The sequence below is a fragment of the Sebastes fasciatus genome, chromosome 7 (genome assembly GCF_043250625.1).
Source record: "Sebastes fasciatus isolate fSebFas1 chromosome 7, fSebFas1.pri, whole genome shotgun sequence".
NCBI classification, from domain to species: Eukaryota; Metazoa; Chordata; class Actinopteri; order Perciformes; family Sebastidae; genus Sebastes; species Sebastes fasciatus.
Genome location: NC_133801.1, coordinates 34,826,167 through 34,848,056, shown reverse-complemented (window position 1 = coordinate 34,848,056; position 21,890 = coordinate 34,826,167). Strand labels below are relative to the sequence as shown.

General features: G+C 43.4%; 1 protein-coding gene across 4 annotated transcripts in view; it reads left to right on the top strand.

Moving 5' to 3' along the window:
- Positions 1-1,194: 1,194 nt before the first annotated feature.
- bcl9l (bcl9 like) overlaps positions 1,195-21,890 on the top strand; it is a 44,347-nt gene continuing 23,651 nt past the window's right edge. For all 4 annotated transcript variants that reach the window (XM_074640454.1, XM_074640458.1, XM_074640455.1 and 1 more), the window contains exon 1: positions 1,195-1,575. The gene's annotated coding sequence lies outside the window, so the exon portion shown is untranslated. The remainder of the gene's footprint in view (positions 1,576-21,890) is intronic.

Below are 21,890 nucleotides of genomic sequence, written 5' to 3'. Positions count from 1 at the left end.
TAGAGCGGGTCGTCCACCCATCGGAGGGTCAGCGGTTAGATCCCTGGCTCCTCCGGGCCACATGTCGAAGTGTCCTTGAGCAAGATACTTAACCCCAAATTGCTCCTGAAGGCTGAACCATCGGTGTGTGAATGAGTATTTAGTTTAGATCCTGATGGGCAGGTTGGCACCTTGCTCTGCCATCAGTGTATGAATGTGTGTGTGTGAGTGGGTGAATGCTGACATGTTGTGTAAAACGGTTAGAATGGTCAGAAGACTAGAAAGGCGCCATATAAATGCAAGTCCATTTACCATATATTCATCCTTTCAGCAAAAAAAAAGAAAGAAAAAAAATCCCTATGCATTGTGGGTGGTTTAGAAACCTAGGCTACATCCCAGAGGTTAGAGATCCAACTGTTGCAGGTGCAAACCCTTGCAACATCTGGACAAGAAAAGCACATGAGATGTGCTCTCCGCCTGAACAATGTTTCATGTTCCCTTGATTATGGCAACTGCTTTGGTAGGGTAGGGCTAAGTGGTAGCCAGCACTGGAAAGGTGCAGATGTCTTATGCTTCTCCTAGATATAGCCTACTGTAAGTGTTCTTAACTGTATAAATTGCTGTAGTAAAACACATGAGCTCTGTCACCTTTTCCTAGGTAACAAATTTAATGAAAGATTACTTCCATCCCAATTTCAAAACAGTCAGTATATTTATCCCAAGTTCACTTGAGGGTATGTAGCCAAGCCTACTTGTGCTACCCATACCACCAGAGGGAGTATTCAACTGAAAAAAGGTGCAGATTTAACAGTGCAACAACTGGATCTTCACTCTGAGTAACTTTATAATGGATTCCCCAAACCCGAAGCGTCTGAACTCAGTTTATAGTGTTTCTGATTTACTCCTGCTTTTAATTTGAAATCCACTGCAGGATGGTGTCCATTAGAGATGTGGTCTGAGGTGGACAGGGTGGATCAGATAGGGCTAATTAGATGGATATAAAATACATATTTCATTTTATTGATTGATTCTCTCAAGTTTAAGGAAAGGTATTTTAAATCATACAATTTAATATCAGGGTGTTGACATCACCATCATCTGAAAATATTAGGCTATAAATATGAATATAATAATTTTGAAGTGACTGACATTGTCATTCATATAATCCTGATAAAAATCAGACTGTCAGCCAGAACAGAAGTCCAGTAGGACAGATCAGCCCAGTGACATACGGATGCCCGTGTGGCCACACTGCTTGTTGTGATCGGCTGGATCTGGGACTGGGACTGGGAGTGATCTGGACTAACGTCCTGCCCTTCTACATCTTCACTAGTGGGAGTCATGAACCGCTGCAAGGTGACGCGTCCCCTGATTTCAAGCGAAACTTCCACCTAGACACGCCGTGTTATTGATCACCATCTCAACCTCCCGTCAAACGGCACCAGCTCCTGTCTGATCACACATCGGGATCGGGACCATCTTCCGCAGTGGTCCGGAGGACGGGAGCAAGCAGTGGCGGCAGCGGCGGCGGCCACTCCGGGGAATGTGTACCGGCCGTCAGTCCTGACATCGGCCTCTTGTGATCTCAGCCAGCAGGTAGAGAACAACACACTGTCCCCGCAGCGGCATGCTAGCTGCTCGTCTGTCTCTGAGCTGTCCTCCTCACGGGGGGACTCGGGTAACTTTCTCTTCCTTGTATGAAGTCTCCGGGTCTCTAGCGAGCCTATAACAAAGTTCACCTCCCGTTAGCTAGCACGGGTTCGGTGCAGATGTATGTGAGCTACGGCGACGTCAGTTTACAGCGAGTAGCCTAGCGAGGACATGATTAGCATGCTAATAGTTAGCCCGCGGAGCTGGAGCTGGAGCTGGCGCAGCAAGTCTCCCCTCATCAGCGCTGAGCGCCGGGGTTCACACCAGGGACACCGGGGACATGTGTCCTCACAGTCTCCTCACCACAATGCTCTGCTTGCTCAACTTTAGGTTTATGACCGTGTCAATCCACCATGTCTGAATATTAGCTGGACGGGAAGCTAATGTGACAGACGCAGCAGCTCAGAGCAGCATTAGAATGGTTTCTGTGCTAAGCAGCTAAACTAACCCGGGTTCAGTGAGGAGACAGACTAACGTTACCTGTCACCTCCACACACACACACACACACACACACACTCATGCTGGTAATACTGCCGCTGCTACAGTATGCCCTCACTATCTGTCTCTAGACTGTTGCCGTGGTCAACGTTAGCTTTAATGGAGTAACATTATATCCATGTACTTTAAACATATTTGATTTTGATAGGCATTTCCTGCCCCGCTGTGATTCAGTTCCACACAGACAAGTTTATACCTGACAACTAACACATTTTATTGGTTAATTGTCAAAATGTATATGTTGTAATACTCCTTATTAATATTATAATTTTAGTTAATATAATTATACAGCTAAATGCTGTCATAGTGTCCAGAAGTGTTCTTTCTTTCTCACACACCCTTTTCTCCTCTTTCTTTCTTCCTCTCTCTCTCTCCCCCTCTGTGTGTGTGTGTGTGGTCTCAGTCCAGTAACCTTATGACAACCCATAACCCTGCTCAGTTCTGTTCCTGCCTGTTGAATATGCTGTGATAATGCTGCACTTGAACCTTTTCACACAGAGAGAGATACTACAGCTTTTCTCTTCTGCTACACAGCCTTTCTTGCGTGTGTGTGCGTGCCGTCATGCTGTTTGTGTATCTACAATATCCTGGTGAGCTATATATAGCACCTAACAGAGTTTGCAACTTGATCCGAATTGTCTTTCAGGGCTACAGTAGGCTACACTGTGCGTTGCTTTTCCACTGGAACGGAGATATCTCTGAGTTCAGAGCATCTTTGTGTTTTCTGACTTTAGAAAAAAAAAAAGTACAGTCCACCGCCTACCTGTAGGCCTTTGTGCAAGTTATATTTTGTAAATGAGGTTGTAGTGGATAATCATGGGAACTTGCAGATGCCGTTAGGAGCACAGGAGGACACAGGCACATCATTTTTTTCCAGGTTACCTGTCTCATGCACTGCTGTCAGGATATAGTGACCGTTTTATAAAAAAAACTTTATTTATTCATATGTGCTCCAACCTGCCTACTCCAGCTTAAATGTAGTATGTCAGAGCTTAATAGAATTTTTGTTTTTAGTCCATCCAGTGTTCTGCACTTTACAAACTGATATTTTAGTAATCAATTGTGTACATTTTGCTTGGATAAAACACTTGAATAGGATGCTGAAGTAGTCTTTTAACAACAACAACAAGGCTAAAGTGTCTATAATTGTACAGACGAGCGAAATGTAAGCCTGCATGTATTGATTGACGTATATTCTAGGTGTGAATGAAAAGTCTATTTCCTGCCTCTTTTGTTCCGTCCAGAGTTGATTTGAATGAACAGACATGTGACAGCCACTGCATGTCCACCCACAGACTGCCCTAGAGCAAGCAGAGACAGATTTGGTGAGCTGCTGACAAAGTGTTTCTTATCTGGTTAGGTGATCTGAGAACTTTGGGGTGAGTTACAGGGAGCACCGCTAAGGTGAGCTATGAAAGAATAATGTGATATTGAGAACGTTTCCACACGACAGAATACACTAAGACACTTAAGTACTGGACTCTGTAGGCCTATAGTGAAAAAGTAAGGCCCCAGTCTAATCCCTAACTAGAAACCATTTAGACCAAGCATTTTTATGACACTTGCATTATGGTTCACATTTGTGTTGTGGTTCTGTGCCTTTGTCTGTGCTTATCTTTTGCATATTTTTGCATTCAGTCTTTGTAGACAAATGTACTCTGTCCACACTGCTGCTTCCTTTCAAATTACATTAATATATTTAGTCACACCAGGCGGTGTATTCAGGCTCTTTAACGTTAGTTTGTTCGGTCGGGTGAGAACAATGCCATTTGAACTCAAGCGTGTACCAAATAACCACACTGAACCCTTGTGGGCATGCAGGTCTTGGTCCTTTTACTAGCAAACTGTGGTGCTGATTGCTAGAAGTGAGAATGCAATACAAGCCAAATACAGGAATTAACCCTCTGATCCTGTACACAGTTTCGTGGGTGCAAGAGGACAGATGTTTGCCTCTATGGGATCAGATCAGTCTCAATATTACCAAATGCACAAAGAAGGATTCACAAATGTATTTTTGTGATTTATATATATTATTGACTCTCCACAACATTTCTTTTCCCTGCACACAAAAATAGTTATCGTTGTATATAAATGTAAAAAGAATCCAAATCAAAAAATAAGGTTCACAAATATATTTCTGATGCACACACAAATACTTGTTTTAAATAAATGTAATAGAAATCCACAAATATATGTATTTAAACGTATTTGCAAGTTTAATCAAAATCACATTTGGATGTTACATTTATACATAAACTGTTGAACCTGCATTTACAAACTGTTGTCATGTGTGAACTTCACTGATTTGTGTGTGGGGTTTTTTGAGACTCCCCTGACCTGCACCGATCTACAAATGCATTTTTTTCAACAGGGAAACATCTGTAGCCAATCAGATGTCTCCTTCCTTTTCAGCCAATCACATGAGCGAGTACCCACAGCGGTATAATTTCCGCCATGCACAGGGTGAAGGTAGTCAGACAGCTAGCCTTGGCAAAGTGGTCCATTCGTTCGACTTGTGCACCTTTGTGTTGAAACAATCAGACATGGGCAGATACGTCTGTAAAGATCCCCAAAATAATCCAAACAAAGGGATACAGCAAATGGATTGAAGGTTTCATCCATGATGCATGGAGAGACCACCGACACCTGCCGTGTTGCTATTTTTTACAGCTGGCTAATGCTAACGCTAGCTGGCTGATGTTAGCTTGACTGTATGTTTGTTTGCCAGATGATATATGTGTTTGTCAGCTGAATAAGGTCTGGTTTACTGTGTAACATTTTCATTTTGGTTTCAGTCAAAGTTGAGGGTAGCAGCATTATAGCAGTCAGGGCAAAGTCACAATGTCATCTGGCAAACAAACACATAGCTAACGTTAGCTAGCGTTAGCCAGCTGTCATATTACTAATCTATCAAACTAATACAGGCTGGTCAAGTCTCCTGACAAAATAGATCATTGTAACATCGACACTGCAAGCCAAGGCATTGATTCCTCAGGGCAATGTTAGCTAGCAAGTTAGCTACTTGCCAACTTAACTTAGCTAATGTCAAATAGCAACACGCCGGGTGCTGGTGGTCTCTCCTTCAACATCATGGATGAAACCTTAGGTCAAGTTGCTGTATCTTTGAAATATTTTGGGGATCTTTACAGACTTATCTGCCCAAGTTTGATTATTTCAACACTTACCTGGGTGCACAAGTCAAATGTTTGGACCATTGCATGTGGTGGCCACAGACAATTGCTCTCTCCTCATCCTCTCTGACTGATTCTTCTCTAGTTGTGTGTTCTGCTAGTGTCCTTGTCACTACTTGTAGCATGAGTTGGTACCTGCAGCCCAATCAGGTTGCACAGGTAGTCCAGCTCCTCCAGGATGGCACATCCATACATGTAGTGGCAAGAAGGTTTGCTGTGTCTCCCAGCACAGTCTCAAGAGGAGATACCAGGAGACCGGCCGTTACACCAGGAGGGCTGGACAGGGCCATAGAAGGACCCAGCAGGAACGCTATCTGCTCCTTTGTGTGAGGAGGAACAGGAGGAGCACTGCCAGAGCCCTACAAAATGACCTCCAGCAGGCTACTGGTATGCATGTTTCTGACCAAACTGTCAGAAACAGACTCCATGAGGGTGGCATGAGGGCCCGACGTCCTCTAGTGGGACATGTGCTCACAGCCCAGCACCGTGCAGCTCCATTGGCATTCACCAGAGAACAGCAGAATTGGCAGGTCCGCCATTGGCGCCTCGTTCTTTTCACAGATGAGAGCAGGTTCACACTGAGCACATGTGACAGGCGTGAAAGAGTCTGGAGACGCCGTGGTGAACGTTATGCTGCCTGTAACATCATCCTGCATGACCGGTTTGGCAGTGGGTCAGTGATGGTCTGGGGAGGCATATCCTTGGAGGGTCACACACACCTCCATGTCATAGCCAACAGTACCCTGACTGCTGTTAGGTACCAGAATGAAATCCTCAGAGCGATTATCAGACCTGTACGCTAGTGCAGTGGGCCCTGGGTTCCTCCTGGTGCAGTGGGCCCTGGGTACCTCCTGGTGCAGTGGGCCCTGTTTTCCTCCTGGTGCAGTGGGCCCCGGGTTCCTCCTGGTGCAGTGGGCCCCGGGTTCCTCCTGGTGCAGTGGGCCCCGGGCTCCTCCTGGTTCAGTGGGCCCTGTGTTCCTCCTGGTGCAGTGGGCCCTGTGTTCCTCCTGGTACAGTTGGCCCCGGGTTCCTCCTGGTGCAGTTGGCCCTGGGTTCCTCCTGGTGCAGTGGGCCCTGTGTTCCTCCTGGTGCAGTGGGCCCCGGGTTCCTCCTGGTACAGTGGGCCCCGGGTTCCTACTGGTACAGTGGGCCCCGGGTTCCTCCTGGTACAGTGGGCCCCGATTTCCTCCTGGTGCAGTTGGCCCAGTGTTCCTCCTGGTGCAGTGGGCCCCGGTTTCCTACTGGTACAGTGGGCCCCGGGTACCTCCCGGTGCAGTGGGCCCTGTGTTCCTCCCGGTACAGTGGGCCCTGGGTTCCTCCCGGTGCAGTGGGCCCTGTGTTCCTCCCGGTGCAGTGGGCCCTGTGTTCCTCCCGGTGCAGTGGGCCCTGTGTTCCTCCCGGTGCAGTGGGCCCTGTGTTCCTCCCGGTGCAGTGGGCCCTGTGTTCCTCCCGGTGCAGTGGGCCCTGGGTTCCTCCCGGTGCGGGAGAATGCCTGGCCTCATGTGGCCAGAGTGTGTAGACAGTTCCTGGATGACGAAGGCATTGATGCCATTGACCGGCCATCACGTTCCCCTGACCTAAATCTAATTGAGCACCTATGGGGCGTTATGTATCGGTGCATCCAACGCCGCCAAGTACCGCCACAGACTGTCCAGGAGCTCACTGATGCCCTGATCCAGGTCTGGGAGGAGATCCCCCCAGGACACCATCCGCCGACTCATCAGTAGCATGCCCAGACGTTGTCGGGAGTGCATACAGGCACGCGGGGGAGCCGTACGCACTACTGAGTCACATTATGAGTTGGATCAGCCTGTGATTTAAATTTTTTACTTTGATCTTCGGTGTGATTTTGAATCCAGCCCTCAGTGGGTTGATGATTTTGGTTTCCATTGACCATTGTTACGTCATTTTGCTCTCAACAAATTATACAATGGACATCAGTAAAGATTTTCAACTTGAATAATTCGTTCATCAAGATCTGATGTGTGATTTAAATGTTCCCTTAATTTTTTTCCGCAGTGTATTTTAGAGGCCCCATTAGAGGCCCATAAGGTCTGATGGTGCGTCTTATGCTATGTTCACACTACCGGCGACAAAAGCAACAAAACAGCCAACGTGGCAAGCTACATTGCCACCGAATAACCGTTAAAGTGATGCTCAAGTGCTCATTGGTGTAGTTATGTTGTCAAATAGCACTGGGAACTGGCTAACTGCATTTTTATTAGATGGAACGGAACAGGGTGAAACCAAAACATATGATTGGTTGACGCTTAACAGCGTCATTGGAGCGGTGAAAAAAGTTGAGACGACCAGTTCAACTTTGATTGGCAGCACGTCACAGCGACAAGTGTCGGGCGTCAGTTTGTAGCTTCATGTCTCCGGATTGCATTGTATGGAGGACAGAATCTGCCAAAATAAAAAATAAAAAGATAAATAAATGACTCAATAAGTAAATAAAAATGTCGACAGTGAGTGACAGCCCCCTCATTTGCATAATGAGTGAGAAATGCAAAAACAAATGTATATAAAGAAAAGACTACAGAAATAAATAAGTTTGGGAAAATAGATAAGGGGTGAAATGCAAAGGGAAAATCATGCAGAAATAAATGAATAAATATAAAATAAATAAAAATAAATACATACATCAATAAAAGGGAAATTTAAACAGAAAAGTAAATAAATAAGGGAATTATTACAAAGATAAATAAATAAAGAAGCAAAGTAAAACAGAATTATCAATATGTCACATTTTATCAATTAATTTATGGCTACATTTATTTTGAATATTATTATGCTGTATTTAATGACGTATTTATTCATTTATCGAGTCATTTATTTATTCATGTATTTTTTATTTTGGCAGGTTCCGTTTTCCATACCATTGGGCTAAACATGCTTGTAAAACTGACACGTCCTGTTGATAAAAGTGTGCAGAACCTGTCTAGTGAAAGCGGGTGGGTTTTGGTGTAGAGTGTTTGATACCTGTTTGACTTTTACAAACGCCAAAGAACTGTGAGGGCAAGTACTGTTATCAATACACAACATTTTAATTCATGCACCGAGTGCATCAAATCACCAAGTTACTTCCTAGTATGGGAATGCTGAACTCATCACAAGTTGACTTGTACTGCCTGCTGTATGAATGCACAATAGTATTGTATCTTTGTGTGGGACTTGTGGAGCTCTGTGTGGCTCTAACAGTGGATACCATTATTCCCTCTGAGCACTGTGTATTGCATATTGTATAACATACGAATGCAGGAAACAAACAGGCTCTAAGTGGGATTCTACAGTACATCTGGATGCTGGGTCAGTTTTTAAGACACTCACTAATTTACTTGTTTTTAGAAAAGAAGACCACTTTCAAATCCGGTTGGTTATTTAACAAAGTGTCCGTTAGAGTACATACTGTAAATAAGCCAGCAAAGGCCAAACATGTGCAAACACTTTGATGATCTTGAGGTAATTTCCCACCTTGTTTATATCCATCTGCAATAATTACAAGTTTAATCCAGGTGAATTTTCCTCTTTCTTTGGCTTTCTTTCATCTCTTCTCCATCTTAAAGGAGACATATCCTGTCCATTTCCAGGTTCGTACTTGTATTTTGGGTTTCTACTAGAACATGTTTACATGCTTTAATGTTAAAAAAACACATTATTTTTCTCATACTGTCTGTCTGAATATACCTGTATTCACCCTACGTCTGAAATTCTCTGTTTTAGCCATAGACTCAATATAAGAAGTGGACGTAGTCACTGTGACGTCACCCATTGGTTTATGGACTGCTGTTTTGAAGCCTAGAGTTCAGCATTTTGGACGTCGCCATGTTGATCTTTTTGCAACCAGAAGTGACACAAGAGGGAGGAGCTAAGCATAACTGAACGTTGAATAGGACATTTTCAGCCAACCAAAGACGTTATAATTCAATTTCATAAACTGAAAACACACAGTGTAAGGGTTAAAGTTGTTAGACGAATACACAGACAACTCCCAGACCAGACAACGCCGTGGTAACGACCTGTCAATCACAAGACAGCCACGCCCTAAAACATCCCCTGCTTTATGGTCTGTTTGACTTTAAATGGGACAATAACTTACTAAATGAACATCATGCTGTATTGAAGAAACCCTGAAACTACTGATTGAGACCATAAACTCATGTTTACAATGTTTACTGAGGTAATAAATCAAGTGAGAAGTAGTGTTATATTCTCATAGACTTCTATACAATCAGACTTCTTTTTTGCAACCAGAGGAGTCGCCCTCTGCTGGCTATTAGGAAGAATGCAGGCTTAAGGCACTTCAGCACTGGCTTCACTTTTCAGACCTGGAGGTTGCCCACTGGGTTTAGCACCTGTCTCTTTAAGACTGCCTCCCCATAAGAGCCCAGTCTGCTCTGATTGACTTGCGAGAAAAATATGATGCACCTTTACAAAGGTAATTCTGAAGCCGTGGGCAATATATTTTAATGATCCTGCATGTGACATAGGAAGGGAAATGGCTTGTTCAATCAAATGTTTGTTATCTGATCTAGCCCTCGAAAAAACTGACTGGGTTGTCTTATTTCACAGTTTGTGGGTTGGTAGGCACTCCAGATACCCAAATGTATGAGCACAAGCACTACAAAAGTGATTTTCATGATCTGTCCCCTTTAAGTTTCTCACAGCTTACACTTTCTACCATCACCACTTTTTATTCAGTAATGTCTCATAGTAGGGACATGTCAAGGTTAGATCTGCAACTTGTGTCAATTTTGACGTTTATTTAATTGTAGTCCTTCTGTCCCCCAATTTGTTTAATGTCAGGGTAAGTTATTTAATTTAAGGTCAGATTATGTTTAGGCTAACATTTTGGTCGCTGTTTATGGTTAGTTCAGCGGTGTTTTGGGAAGAAGATGCTGTATACAACCCCTAGTGCTCCCCAGGGAAACAACATAGTAGTACTACTTGGTTAATTAGCCAAATCTTTAAAAGGACCAGATATAAAAAAGCTACAAACCCACATATTGCATGAGAAGCTGTCTGGAGTGCATTCTTACACACAGTTATAATGATGAGGAACTTTGGCCTGAGGGGAAAAACCCAAGACACTGCATCAGATTGGACGGACTGGGCGTCCCCTCTTGAGCAGACTGGTAGGTGTGTGTTCAGTTTGACACTGAGTGGCTTCTGTCCATCAGCCTCCTGCTTCTGTGCCGTAATGCCTGCCTTCTGTCTGTTCTGAGGCTACGGCCCGGTCTTTTTCCTTGCTCTAGTTGGCTTTTTTCCCAGAATGTGTTGGAAAGGATACAACCCTTGACCCTCTGTACAAAATGAGCCAAGTACTTCCCTGTCCCCTAGCTGAGGCAAAATGGACATGGACTAGGTGCCTACTGTCTTCTACCACTTCATTTCCAGCCTGTTGAGGAGGTCTTTATCAGTGTTTGTCTGCAATAGCCAACAAATCCTGTGTACATTGCCCACATTTTCATGCTTACCCCAGTTCAGCCAGTCCTGAATACAAATGTTACAAACACGTGCAATATCCACCCTGATTGCATCATATAAATCAGAGTTGGCTTCATTGAATCACTTAATGTTTTAGCTATAAAAATCCTACTCTGCTTAACTGTACTTTTTTGGCTAGACCGCAGAGGGCCGGCAAATGTCTGCCACTGAGTGACTGACTGAGTGATGAAGTTCCACGATTGGTCGGCTGAGTGTTGGAGTTCCACGAATAGGCGGCAGAGTGTTGCAGTTCCACGATTGGTCGGCAGAGCGTTGCAGTTGCACGATTGGTCGGCAGAGCGTTGCAGTTACACGATTGGTCGGCAGAGCGTTGCAGTTACACGATTGGTCGGCCGAGCGTTGGAGTTACATGATTGGTCGGCCGAGCGTTGCAGTTACATGATCGGTAGGCCGAGCGTTGCAGTTACACGATTGGTCGGCCGAGCGTTGCAGTTACACGATTGTTCGGCCGAGCGTTGCAGTTACATGATTGGTCGGTCGAGTGTTGGAGTTGCCTCATTGGCCGTTGCTCTTTCAAAATGAAAAGGTGGGAACAGTCCTTTGTTTACTATTTCAGGGGGCGTGTCAGCGGTTACACTTACCGGCGCGATTGGTCCTCTATCTGCGTATTTCCACCAGATCCGGTGACCGGAGGGCGTCTCAATAATGGATGTATAAAGAGAATTGTATACAGCATTGGAGGCAGGCTTGTGTTCATTCCTATGAGAGTTGCTCAGTGACGTATGAAGCAAAAATGGCTCGACTGCCATGTGATAAAGTACCCGGATCTTCCAGCGATCTTCTGCATCCATTGGGCCCATAGAGCAGGCGCAGTAGCGTTTCCTTTAACTCCACCTCCCAGCTCTCGCTCCACCTAAAGACTGGGTCTCATTCACATGAACGGAGGAAGGACGATAACTCTGGATTCAGCTATTGGTGCATTTTACAACTTTTAGGACCTAATGATTTAAAGAAGGGCTATTTAAGTGTTCGTACTGGGAAGTTGATTTACCTCAAACAAAATTATCCGCTGAGTTACAGACGTCTCTTTCCCAATGTAAGTCTATAGGAAAAGTATTTTAGGCCCAATGGCATCACATGACGGACACAGAAGTTGTAGTAATATCCTTTGGCCACTACGAAAATTTGCTTCAAAGCCCGATGCTCTTCCTGGGGGCTTGGTCTCAACGCTTTCCATTCATTTCCTATGGAAAGCAGGAGAAGCATTCGCCCAGTGCATGGTGGGAGTGCTGCGGCGAGTTGGAGAGGGTCTGTATGCATAAAGTTGAAAAATCTCAACTTTATGCAAATGAGCCCGTCAAGTGCAACGCGTCCGGCTCACAAAACTTGGACCAAGCTGTCAAACTAGGCGATCTTGTTCTAAAATGAAACAAGATTCAGCAGTTGCATAGCCTATTTCTCACTTAAAATGTTTTCAGAAGTATAATTTCGTGGATTGTTTAGACCGAACAACAGAAAGGTTACAAGCAGACCGCCATGTTGTTTCCTGTTTGAAAAGGCAAGCAGAAAACCAGGGATCAATCAGGTGCATTCCATGATCGGGTACGTCACCGCTTGAACGGCCAGTTGAGTGGACCAGCGCGTCCCCTAGCCTCCTCGCTGGACCTGGACATGTACCGCTGGATATAACATTCAGGACATGACCACTGACTATTTATGTAACAATTTAGCCACAAATTCACAGACTGACCGTACACGGTCCAGCCATACACTCGGTTTGGACCGAGTCTTGTTTATGGTTCATAATGTTTCCCCTTGGTGTAAAAAGGAAGGTGCATCTTAGGTCATCTCTTCTGTCATCACTGCTAAGTGAGGCCTGTTACATCAAAAAACAGAGCTGCTTTGAGATCTTCACAAATGTCTCTTTTCCTTTTTTTCTCTGTGGCCTTTCCTCTGTTGCAGGCCCTTCTCTCTGCACATCGCCTACTGGTTAGCCTATATTTACTCAGCCCTGTGACATGTTTTGTTGCCACAGCAACCTGCCACAACCCCCCTAGTGTGCTGATTTTTTTTGTTGTTGGCTGTCACCTGTGCACTGTCCCACAATGCACTGCAGTTTACCCCCAACAAGTGCAGACTGAGGATTGTAAGTGCAGAGACGGCAGCTATGCAGATCACAGACTTGTAAACAGAGTGTGTGGATTAACTTCTCCCTAAAGTCAAAAATGACAGATCATCGGATTGGCTGAATCCTTCTCATTTTTAGATGTTTACTGAAATGGATGCTGACCTGCAGTAACCTCTTGTTATGCTCGTAGACTAATACATTCCTCCAACACCAGGCTGCAGAAAAACAGAGTGCATGTTGGGAGAAGAGAACAACCGTGTGACTGAAGGAAAGGGGGGAGGGAAGAGAAAACAAAGTTATTACAAGGACTATAAAAAGCAAGAAATGGATATAGGGCTGAATGTGGTCAATAATCCATAAACAGGGTTCCCCCGCCTGTTACACTCGTATCAATCCCACTTCAGTGCTCTTACCAAAAAATGCCAAACATGCAGTAGGTCTATACTTTTTTCCCTCCCAAATTTTTGAACAAGTTCCAGTTGTGTCCTTTCCTTCCTCTGACAGCATACAGATATAGAGTGCTACAGGAATGAGTCCTAAAACCTGGAAATGAGTTAGCATTTCAGCACTTCCGTTTCCCTCGTCTGAGAGTCAATGTTTTTTTTTTAATGGTTAGTTATGTGCCTGAAATAAGGTCTGTGGTTAACTCAAGCTGAAGAGATTTTAACATTTTGTTCTTCGGCATAAAATACATCAATAAATGCCCCACTCGTGAATTTTGAAGCCTTTGTGTCTTCAAAAAGGCAGTTGCTAACAATTGGCTAAATGAGAATACTAAACGTCATTAGTAGTTCTAATTATATATTATAACGTGGTCATCATTCCATCTCTATCATCTATTTTATATTGCTGTGAAAACATCTCCTTCAAACAACTGGATTCATTGAAATTTTTCACAAAAACTACATTTTACAAGATTACATTTGAACGCGTCATGATAGTGTTATAATTTACCATCGCCCAATACTCATTTTGCTGATAAGAGCTTGAACGCACCATAATGTAACTCATGGAACCTCCGTTAACGGAGCTCTTTAGTCTCGTGCTGTCGACAGACGAGCCGTTCACTGTGATTACTCACAGCAGGTTCATGGGCATGAATTATAATATAAGAAGTGTCTGATGGAGTTAGTTGATCCAAATGTTTTAAGGTTGTTCCTGCGGCTGCATGTGTGTGTGACCAGCAAAAAAGCAGATAGATGAGACTGCTGAAAACCGGCCGGCTACAATCGGCTGCTGATTGACGGTGCATCTCGCTTCGGTGCAGGAAGCGCTTGATTTATGTAGCAAAGTTTTCAATGAGCGGAGCACGCATTTTAAACCTCAATATCTCAGTTGATCATGTTCATTTAATTGTGGGAAACCAAAATCATGATCACGATTAATATTTGATTAATTGTGCAGCCCTATTAAACGTGTGTTTGCCACAGAGTTTATTTTCCGCAATAATCCAAAACCCAATGGAAAAATACCATTGGCTTTTTGTGGAGGGAACCCAGGGCGATGCTAACTTCCTGGTTGGCCTACACAAATATGTCATCCCTGCACCACTCTATAGTCTTCTCTCTACTTAAAAGTTGGGAGTTTTTAATCTCCTGCCTCTGTGCAAGAAACATTCACACTTTAGAGGTCCCATATCATGCTCATTTTCAGGTTCATATTTGTATTATGTGTTTCTACTAGAACATGTTTACATGCTGTAATGTTCAAAAAAGCCTTTATTTTCCTCATACTGTCTGCCTGAATATACCTGCATTTACCCTCTGTCTGAAACGCTCCGTTTTAATGCATTTCATTAGTTCATTTCAGAATTGCAACATAATTACGTTGCTAGGCAACAGTTTGGGTCCATATTTACTTTCTGTCAGCTGATGTTATTTATACACTGCAACAGGAAATAAAATGTGACACATTTAGAATGTTTACATTTAAAACCGTGTACTGGTCTAAATATTGTAGATTTGTGACATCACAAATGGACAGAAATCCTAACGGCTTGTTTCAAACACAATTTCTGAATACGGCTGTGTGTATTTCTCCGTATATTGAGCGTTTTGATAGTTTACCAGTATTTATATAGCACTTAAACCTGCTTTATAATATAAATGACCTGAAAATCTCACTTTTTACAATATGGGACCTTTAACTGGCTGCATCAACACCAGATCATTTCCCCCAGATGGGTAGTTCATAATCTGGAACCAGTTGCTATATTATCAGACATGGATGGTTGGTGCTTTCCAATTAAGTGACCTTTCAGTGGTCACATTGTTAGAGACTCATGAGGGAAATATTTTTTTACCTTTTGGTTTTGAGTCCAACAGAAGCATGCACAATCTGAAAGTGCATTCATCAAAGAGTGTGAAGGTTGTAATTTATGGGGTGCTGGCACCAATAATCACTCAGAATGTACTGATGGCTGTCACTTGGAAGCCGTTTCACATTATTGGTGTCAGTTGGTTTTTCCATGAGTGAAAGTTGGCAGGGGCTTGATGGCTGATTCAACATCTTTTAAACCTAGCAGGGCTCGCCTGTCATCATCCTTGTTGATTTTTCTAAAGTCGCCTGGCTTGCAAATCAGTTCGGCTCTTACAACAGAATGGTAGCTGACAGAAGCATTTCGACTTTGTGGTTTTCCTCTCATAAATGTAGTGCAGCGATTTTAATTCAGTCAGGAACAGCTCACCGTAGATATCAAGTGAGTGGAGTGTCAGTTGTGATGTTTGAAAATGATTAGCATAGCTGGGAGATCAATCCAATTTAATTTTCAATTACAATTTTGGCTTCCAACGATTGTGAAAACAAGATAATCGAGATAAAACAATAATTGTGCCGCATTCTATTTCGCAGTGATACTCTCGTATGGCTGGCCCTCGCTGGGCTCTTTTCCTCCGTGGCGGTGCACCACGACCGGCTGTAGGACGGCTTGGAAAGGCCCGGGGTGAAGGTGGCTCGCGCCTCCGGCTGCGAGCTTTACAGAAGCCCTCACTTAGATTTTGGATATCATACTACCGTAGTAGTGTTGTATTTTCCTGGTTTTAACGTCTGCGTTACAGTAAAGTAATGTAATTTTCTGAATTTACCAGACTGTTATTTTTATGTAGTGTCAAATCATAACAGAAGTTAGCTCGAGACACTTTTCATATAGAGCAGTTCTAGACCGTACCCTATCATTTACAGACCCAACAAGAGATCCCCCATAAGCATGCATTGTTATGCGACAGTGGCAAGGAAAAACTCCCCTTTAGTGGGTAGAAACCTTTGGCAGAACCTGCCTCTGGGTGGGCGGCCATCTGCCTCTACCGGTTGGGTTGGGTTCTAGCTGTTCTTACTATTTGCCTTTACTCACTATACTCATATGCACATTACTGATGTTATTTATCAAAAATCTCATTGTGTACATATTTTGTGAAAGCGCCATTAGCCAACTCTACAGTTTCGTTGCAATATCGATATCGAGGTAAAAAATATAGTGGTATTTGATTTGATCCATATCAGCCCAGCCCTAGCAGACAGTGTGTTATGGGTCTGCGGAGATGTCGGCAACCCACCCGACCCGTCTCGAAACACGGACCCCGTTTCGTTTACCATACTTTGTGGGTGTGACTTTTTTGCCTTGTCATCACCATTCATTTCTATACAACCATAGTGTTTATGATTTAACTGTTTAGTAGAGCACAACATTCTACATAGATCTAGCCTCTTGTGCACCACATTGATGCAGTTAACTTTAAAACGTTAACACATTTTTTTCTAAATGTATGATGTTTCCAAAGTTAATGAGTAATCATGTTAAATAATCTTGATCTCAATATTGAACAAAATAATAGTGATTATGATTTTTGCCATAATCGAGCAGCCCTATAATATAGTGTTGTATAGTTTTATGTACCACTTGATCATACAGTACTTATTTAATATGCAGGTGGGATTTGAACCACTGGGGACAGTGACAGTACACTGCTATATTCTCTGTCCACAGGTCTAATCTAAATTAAACTCCTCATACCAACAACAGGCTAGTCGTAGCTTTGTTTCTATGAGAGTCCTTTCCTCACTTTCAGTTGGGTGCTTGAGCTGCGTTAGCTTTGATCAAGGATTGTAGGTTCAGTTGTGTAGTTGTGGTAATTTCAAAAGTAAGGTACCGAGCGTGACTAAAAACACATTTCTTAAAGGTACTGTTTGTAAGTCCTAACATGTATAAATCATTGCGGGTCGACTGCAACACAAACTACACAGAAGCACTAAAACCGCAAAGTTATATCTATTGAAGCCCGCGTGGTCAGAAGACACAGGGGAGACCGTAGCTTTGGTCTCCAGGGTCGGAGTCCGAGTACTCTGCTCCTCTGCTTGCCTTCACTCACACACCGCGCTCGTTCTCACTCGCGCTCTCGCTCCACCTCTCACGTGCATGCGCGCACACTACACACTGAAGAAGAGTCAGTTTAGCTCTGAGAATATCTAGTGAATGTACAGTGGACGTTTGTGCAGAAATAACTGCTGCAGCTCCTCCAGACCAACAGAGGTTTCCAGTGTCTTGTTTCCTGCTGCTGAGTAACGTTATCGTCTCCGACCAAAACTCCGGTGTCTCCCCTGTTCCTTCTGACCGCAGTCGAGAGGCTGAAGCAGGAAACACAGTATCAGCAGTGATTCATTGAGAGACCTTCGTCTGGTCAGCTAACATTACTGCCAAGCAGCTGAAATATAGAGTGATATTGTGCTTTTAGCTGACGTGTGTCGCCTCACTGTTTTGATCGATGCTCGTTCATGTCTATGTAGAGCGAGCACAAGCGCGAGCAACAGGACGCTGACTTTCGTTGACTTAACGGCTACAGGTGTCGCTGTTAACAAGACATTTCTGATCCTTATAAACAGTCCCTTTAAGACAGACTTGAAGAAATGACGTCATTCATTGCTTTTGCCTCTAATTTAATCGTGCTATATCCCACGTTATCGCAGACATCCCACTCAAACTGTTCTCTCGCAGCAGCTTCAGTGTGGTCATGGTGTAGCATGGTTATTTTTGTGTTCTAACGTTAAATGGTTCAAAGCTGTCCGTGTCACATCACATTTCATAAAATTCGTCACGGTCCACTAAAAGGTCGATTCAATTTACTAAAGTAGGCACACAGGTAGAGTGTGAAACTGAAATATACAGCATGTCTAACTCAGTGGAAAGTGGTAAGTGGTGATAAGGGTTACAATTTTGAGCTTGTTTGAACCCTTTGTGTGGGGACATGAAGGGAGTCATTACACCAGCCACATGGCCCACATTACATGCGTGTGTAACATAAAAGCAGGCCAGGGAAAAACCCCATCAGAGGTGTGCTGTGTGCTTCATTTGAGCAGGTTGTGCTAAACCACCAGAGCTGCATGTTACCGTTTTTAGGATGCAGCACTTGAGCTACAGAGGTTCAATGGTTGGTGGGATACTCACAAATTCACCAGGAAAGTGAAAAATGTGTTTGCATTTAATACTTTTTTTTAAAAAACACAATATAGAATTTATACATATTAAAGGGACTGTTTGTAACTCCTTACACGTATAAATCAATCTGGGTCGGTGTCCGATGCACGTTTGCGTGTGGCTACGCTGTTCAGACAAGACTCCCAACACAAACTACACGGAAGCACCAAAGTTGTATCTAGTGAAGCCCGTCTGTTAAACAGTGTTGGCCGCGGTCGGAGGACGCGGGTGAGACTGTAGCTTTGGTCTCCAGGGCCGGAGTCTCCACTGTACTCTGCTCCTCTGCCTGCTTGTCTTCACTCTTTCGCTCCACTCTCACGTGCATGCTGCTCACTCCACACTGCAGAAGAGTTAGTTTAGCTCTGAGAATATCTAGTGAATGTACAGTGGACGTTTGTGCAGAAATAACTGCTGCAGCTCCTCCAGACCAACAGAGGTTTCCCGTGTCTTGTGAAGTGACGGGGCTCCGCAGCGAGAAACGTTATCGTCTCCGACCAAAACTCCGGTGTCTCCCCTGTTCCCTCCGGCCGCGGTCGGGAGGCTGAGGTAGGAAAAGCCAACACTAGGATCAGCATTGATTCATGGAGAGACCTTCGTCTGGTCAGCTAACATTACTGCCAAGCAGCTGAAATATAGAGTGATATTGTGGTTTTATCTGACGTGTGTCTCCTCACTGTGTTGAGCGATGCTCGTTCATGTCTATGTAGAGCGAGCACAAGCGCGAGCAACGGGACGCTGACTTTCGTTGACTTAACGGCCACAAGTGTCGTTGTTAACAAAACATTTCTGATTCTTACAAACAGTCCCTTTAACTGTAAAGAACAAAAAGCATCGGAAGATGAAAGTTTCAAACTTGATTTAGTTAGTCAACAATTCTCTGGCAAGTGAAAAAGGGAAAATAACATTTTAATTTCTCAAAAATAGTTTTGGAGAAATCTTCTTGCAACTCAGGATTTAAAAAAAAAAACAGCGCTTTCTCTAAATCCTGACTGAATTCTTCTTGAAAGCGCAACTCGTTACTTTAAAAACAACTAGTTTACTATTATCTGCAGTTCATGTTCCAACACAGGTTTCAAAAAATTATATTTGTTTCGAAAATATATACGTGCCGTCATTCTGAACGATGGCAGCTAGACATTCAGGTGAAGTATGGAAATATTTTGAACATCTTCATGTGTGAGTGGAATCTATGCCTTAGGTGGTGAGAATTTCAAGGAACACTTAAAGGTTCTTCATACAATATTCAGAGCATTAATATAGCATCAAACAACAATTTGCAATGCAGAGATATAGAGGAGTAATGTCTACCTGAGTAGAGAATGAAGTTGCTCTCCCTCTGTGTGTGTTGTAATCCAAGCTTCTCTGTGCTTTGTTTACGTACCAGGCCGGCTGCACATGCTTTTTAGTGCATGTGAGTGTGCCCCACTGGCTAACTAATTGTCACCCCTCTGCACTGCTCTCATATGACAGTCTGATAATTGTCCCTCTAGCCCCCCAAGGTAAACACTGTTAGCTCTGTCAGCACTGTTGCCATTGTTTATACTGTTAGCGCTATTAGCACTGTTAGCTGCGAGACGCCAGCTCAGCCATCGCCACGTTGAGAGCCGTGTGGAGGCAATAGATAGCTCCGAATTTCCAATTTCGCACTTTTGAAGGTACAGTGTGTAACATCTGGCAGAATCTAGCAGTGAGGTTGCAGATTGCAACCTCTTCGGTGTGCCAAGCGCGTAGAAGAACTACTGCGGCCATCACGAAAACACGAACGGCCCTCTTTAGAGACAGTTGTTGTAAGAGTAGCGTAGGTCATTTGGAGAATAGCAGAGCCAGTGCATAGAGTGTGTGTATATGGGAAGTTAGTGAGTGGTGAAGCAAGACAGAGAGAGAGTGGCAGCAAATAAGTGTGAGCGAACAAGTGAGCTAGAGGAGCAGAAGACAGTCAGTTTAGCTTTGAGAATATCAGTGAATGTACAGCGGAAGTTGCGGTTTGTGCAGAAATAAACGCTGCAGCTCCTCAAACCAACAGGTTTCCCGTCTCTTGTTTCCCGGCGGTTGAATGGAGTGACAGGGGTTAACTCCAGAGCGAGTAAGACTATTTCCTCCGGACCAAAGTTAATACAGAGATTTGTCCGTTCTGGGCTACTGTAGAAACATGGCGGATTCCATGGTTAGGACCCGCTCCCTATGTAGATATAAACGGCTCGTTCTAAAGCCTGGAGCACACAGCGCGCATCATGCTCGCGTGACGGCAACGTCGCGTGTTGTTTTTTATTTCGGCGTCCATGTTAACAGGTTAGGGTGGACACACTGCCCGCATGAGACGCACGTCAGACGCACGTCTGACGTGCGTCTATTTTATAGAATAGAAGGCTCGCCTATTTTTCACGCTTGCCGCTTACCTCTCGGCTGCGTCTCCCAGCAGCAACAGACAGTGAAGGTGATCTATTGACAGTATATGAGCAAGATTACTACAGTTTCCATGTCTAGACATCTGTAGAATATGTCACTGACCATCAATATTTTACACTTCCTATCTAGATTTCAAAATAAAAGTCCTCTAGCGTTTTTAGTGCACAGAATCATTCATTCATTAACACAATGCTTTTATTCTGAAATACTCTAAATAAAGCAGTTGTCTGCTTGCAGGTTTCCATCAAGTTAATATAGTACAGGCTTTTAATTATGTAAACACTGTAGTAGTCATAGCAGAAACCCTACATATGCTATACATATAATAGACTGGGTTAATAGGTTATAAGAACATCAGGTGATAGTTGGCAGTATTTTTCCGATGCGCTCTCTCTCTCTCTCTCTCTCTCTCTCTCTCTCTCTCTCTCTCTCTCTCTCTCTCTCAACAAACACCACGTAACTTTATTGTTCTTTCTTTTAGAGGTGTTATTTAATTTTTTTTAAGATATTTAATAATTTTCGTTTTCTAAAGGTTAACAAATAACGAAACTGTTTATTTTGCTTTGTTTTATAATAATAAAAAAAAAACCACTTTACTTATATTTATCATTCTGAAATGCTTCAGGTGTTTTTCTCCATCAAGGCGCAGTTCAGCAACAAGGTGGTGAAAAGCTCCAAGTTGCCTGAGATGTCGGAACATCAGCATTTATAATGTAAATTGCTGTCCCGCCCCAGATGTAAATTAAGTCGTTTTCGATAAAAGCCGCAACCTGGAATGCTGTAGAACAGGAACCCGAAACCCCCTGGAAATGTTGTTTAAAACTGTGCCAGTCAAAGTGAAGAGGGATTGCTGTAGGCTCTCTCTTACTACTAATGTATTTATTTATTTTTTTGTATTAATATATAGCCCACAGAAATCCCTCTTCACTGTCAATGAAGAGGGATTTATATATATATATATATATATATATATATATATATATATATATATATATAGCCCATAGAAATCCCTCCTCATTGTCAGTGAAGAGGGATTTATATATATATAAATCCCTCTTCACTGACAGAAAAGAGGGATTTATATGGGCTATATATTAATATTTATGTATGAATTTATTTGCT